This window comes from Neofelis nebulosa, chromosome 10 (assembly GCF_028018385.1).
Source record: "Neofelis nebulosa isolate mNeoNeb1 chromosome 10, mNeoNeb1.pri, whole genome shotgun sequence".
In the NCBI taxonomy this organism is placed as follows: domain Eukaryota; kingdom Metazoa; phylum Chordata; class Mammalia; order Carnivora; family Felidae; genus Neofelis; species Neofelis nebulosa.
The window spans coordinates 97,663,887-97,667,819 of record NC_080791.1 but is presented as its reverse complement, the minus strand read 5'-3'; the positions used below and the strand labels follow the sequence as shown (position 1 = coordinate 97,667,819).

The 3,933-nt window shown below is 50.6% G+C and overlaps 1 long non-coding RNA gene across 1 annotated transcript; it reads right to left on the bottom strand.

Annotated features, from left to right (window-relative positions):
• Positions 1–1,748: 1,748 nt before the first annotated feature.
• LOC131487762 (uncharacterized) lies at positions 1,749–3,397 on the bottom strand. The gene is made up of 2 exons (XR_009249945.1): positions 2,714–3,397; positions 1,749–2,189 (listed from the first exon to the last, which is right to left on the bottom strand). It is a non-coding gene; the product is annotated as an uncharacterized LOC131487762 (long non-coding RNA).
• Between the last annotated feature and the right edge of the window lie 536 nt (positions 3,398–3,933).

The following is a 3,933-nucleotide window of genomic DNA, read 5'->3' as shown; positions in this document are numbered from 1 at the left end:
GCCTCATCGTCGGTCCCCCTGCCTCTGCATCCCAGCCCCATGCAATCAGCCCCACAGCCTCCCTCCGGAATTCCTCCAGAATCCATCCACATCTTGCCAATCTTCATCTGAGTCCAGGCCAGGACTCGGGTTCTTGCAGCCACTTTCTTCCTGCTCCCCCGACCTCCCTCAGCCTCTTGCAACTGACTATTTTCCTATAGCAATTAGAACGGTCTTCTTAACATGCAAATCACTTTTCTACTTAGACCCTCCAAGGTTTAAGGGAAAACCGCACAGCTTCCACAAGGCCCAAGGATCTGGCCCAGCGGCCCGTTCAGTCTTCCCACCATTCCAGAGACCCACTGGCCTTCTTTCTTATCCTTAACCAAGTTCATCCCTTGGCCTCAGGGCTTTTGCACATGCTGTCCCTCCATTCAGGGGCCTCGACTTGACCCTCTCTCCTGGAGGGATTCCTCTTGGCTTTCAGGTCCCAGTGCAAGTGCCTGCATGGCCCTCCTGGACATCCTGCTCGGCGTGGTACCACTCTGTCCCCACTGCCCAGCCACCCTGTCTCATCACCGCTTTTTGCTTTCTGCAGGCATGGTCACTGCTGGGAATAAACACGCAATTGACCTATGCATGTGTTTGCTGCTCATCTCCCTTAGCTAGAACGCAAGCTGTCTGTCTGTCCGCTCTGCCTTCCCATCCCCACCCCACCCCACCCGCCAAAGTCCTGACCCCAGTGAGTGTTCCGCAAATATTTGGTGAAGAAACTCTTGAATATGTTTAGGAAAAAAAAAAAAAACAGGCCTTTTTCACGGAAAGAAAACATTGTTCTCAAAGATCCATCAAGTTAAGAGTCTGGAGAACTCAGAACAGAGGTTTTATATGGTACACTGTAGGGTGGGAAAGAATGTTCCACGGTCAAAGAGCTATGCTCTTGCTCAAAAGAAGATAAAAGTTCAAGCTAAGGAGGTGTGAGGGAGAGTTGTGGATGACACCAGAGGACCCGCAGCGAGAGGCCTGGTGGCGGAGGGCTGGAGACCCTAGAGCATAGAGAACGTGCAACCCCTTCTTGGGGTCTCTGCACCCGGCAAAGTGCCTCAATGGCAAAGATGCTTCCCTTCCCGAACGCCTGCTCTGGAGTGCCAAGAAAGAGCTTTCTGGGATCCCAGTGGGGGCGGGGGGGGGGCGGTGCGGGACACAAATCAGGCTGGTTGGGGAACCCGGAGAGGCCTGGCAATAGGAGGAAGGGATACGGAGTGATGTCTGGGGACCTAAGGAAGCAGAGTGGGGCAGGAGTCACAGCAGTGAGTGCAGAATTACGTGGCAGGGATTAGCACAGAGACCAGGCACCTTACACCAGCCTTGCACGCCCCATCGGACGGAACCAGAGGAGGAGGAGAAATAGGTGCCCCCCGGCCATGGATGCCGGGAGAGCATGTCAGAGGGGAGAGGAGAAGAAGCCTTAGCTGACTGAGCTTGAGACAACATGACCTTGACGGTTCATCTCAGACTGGCAAGATTCAGTTTCACCCCCAGGACAGAGGGGTTTGGAGAGTTCAGTTCCGTTGGAGAGAAGTCGTTGGCCTCTCACACATGTGCTGCTGAGCCAGAGCAGACAGGTCATTCTCTTCACGTGACATTCAAGTAACACAGAATGTTCGCTAATGTGTGGTGAGAATTTGCCAGGGGCCCGGCACCGATCTAACATTTTGCTCGGGATTTAGGTCCAGGTCCTTCGTCGCAGGCAACAGAATCCACATTAGCAAACTCACACCAAAAGGCATCTATTCAAGTTTATTTGTTGGGTTCCTTACGGACTTTTGGACATGACCAAAGAACCAAGCTTGAATGCTACTCAGACCTAGGACAGTACTGGACAACCCTCGGGTCAACAGAGCCCCCAAATGCTCCAGCCCACTGTGTTTACAGAAAGCCCTCTGTTGCTCACAGCTGCAAATTGCCACCCATGGAGTTTGAGACTGAACGTGCAAAAATCCTGTATTTCCTTGGAAGACCCAAGACCAGATACATTGTCTCTGTGCTTTTCAAAAAGGCCACCCTCCCAGCCTGCGGCCACCTTCTTCCACAGCTCATTTCCACCTCTGAGTCCCGAGTGAACACAATGTATTCATGGGTCCCCGATGCAGAGGAGTCCAGGGAACTGGGTTTCCAGCTTTCCAGATGCCACCGTACAGGCAGGAAGCCTGGAAAGGAATCGGGATAGGTGCTGAGTCAGCTGTGCGTGCGATAACATTTCCATTTTCCAGATGAAGAAGCTGAGTCTTCTGATTGAGTCTTTTGATTCTCCTTGAGTCTTGATGGTCAGGAAGGAGCCCCACTCCTCCTGGTTTAGAAGAACTTGAATTGTTTCCCTGTTTTCCCTTAGCACATAAAAGCCCCCAGGTGCAGCATGTTCAAAAAGCATCCTCCCTCAGAAAACCCACCCCCAAATCAAGAAGAGGTCATAGCTCAAGGACACTGCTCCTTCCCGGGACCACTGTAATATCCCATCTCTCCTGAATTTTCTCTCTAAGCCACCACCTGCCTTCTCCTGCCGGCTCCTCTCTTGGGACCTCTGGCCCAATTTTTATTTGCTGCCCGAGTTCTTTCAGTTTCCCTTCCATTTCTTTGATGTTTCCCTCTGTGTCTGTAACTGCAACTCCTTATCTAACAACAAGGAGGCTATGATTTCAGATTGAAGTCCTTATGAAATTGCCTCTCGACTCACCTTCAAAATTGTTCCCATTTGATACTCGAAGCTCTGCTTCCTCTCCCCCTGGCTCTGCAGAACAGTAGCCGCATTGCAGGATGCATTTCTACAAAACAGTTCAGGCGTTCGCCCCTTCTCTCCGAGGCTGGGCGGGACTTCAGTCTAAGCGTCCTGGGGAGCGCTCCCTCTGTTTGGGTTCAGCTGTGAGTTGGCTGGACGGTGACGGTGCCCTGGGAAATTCTCCTGCCGCCAGCCTACTCCTCGACCTTCTCCTACCTGGAGGCACAGGTGGGGTCTCAGGGAAGGACTTTCATCGGGAAACATCATTCATAGCAATGCCCCAAACCCAGCAAAACTTAAAGGAGGAAGGGAAGGTCAAACAATCCTAAATGTAGGAAGTCACTCACAAACACACCCTGCGTTCCCGGAGTGGATTCGAGTCAACAAAGAGCGTTCAGATTTGAGTTCTAAAAAGGATCCTGCGTCTACCCAGAGGTGCAAGGTGTCTTTGTGACTCGGGCTGACACCATGCCCTTTGCCCTCTTCTCCTGTGCGACCAGGACGCTGGCTTCGTGTAAATGGCCCTTGTCCCCACTTCTCGAGAAAAGTGAGTCCTTTGCAGCCCCATTGGGCTACCGCAGTTTGGCCCCTTCCAGTGAGGGAGCCAGGGTTTGTCATGTGACCTAGCTCTGGCCAATGGGATAAGGGGAACTGCCATAGGGAGCTATTTTTGTTTTTTTCCTGGCCAAAAAACCCGTAGCAAGGCAGTCTTTTCTCCATGTTCTTTACTGTATTCAATGTAGGTTGTAACTTATTGAGCTGAAGCTGTCATCTGGTGACCAGGAGGAAAAGGCCAAGAGAACTTCAGGGATGGAGACCGAGAGTCCTGGCCTTTTGAGTTTCTTCTTATGTGAGATCGTTAAATATCTTTACTGGTTATGACAGGAGTGGGAAATTTTTTTTCTGTAAATGGCCAGCCAGTAAATACTTTCAGCTTTTCAAGTCAACACTCAACCTTGCTGTTGTAGTGGGAAAGCAGATATAAGCAATATGTAAACGAGGGAGTGTGACTGGCTTTCAACAGAACTTGATGAAACTGAACTTTGAATTTCATATAGTTTTCAAATGTCCTAAAATATTTCCTTTTTGGGTTTTTTAAAACTGTTTAAACTGTAAAGATATTCTCAGGTCATGGGCTGCACCAAAGCAGGTCGAAAGCCGGATTTAATCCCTGGGTT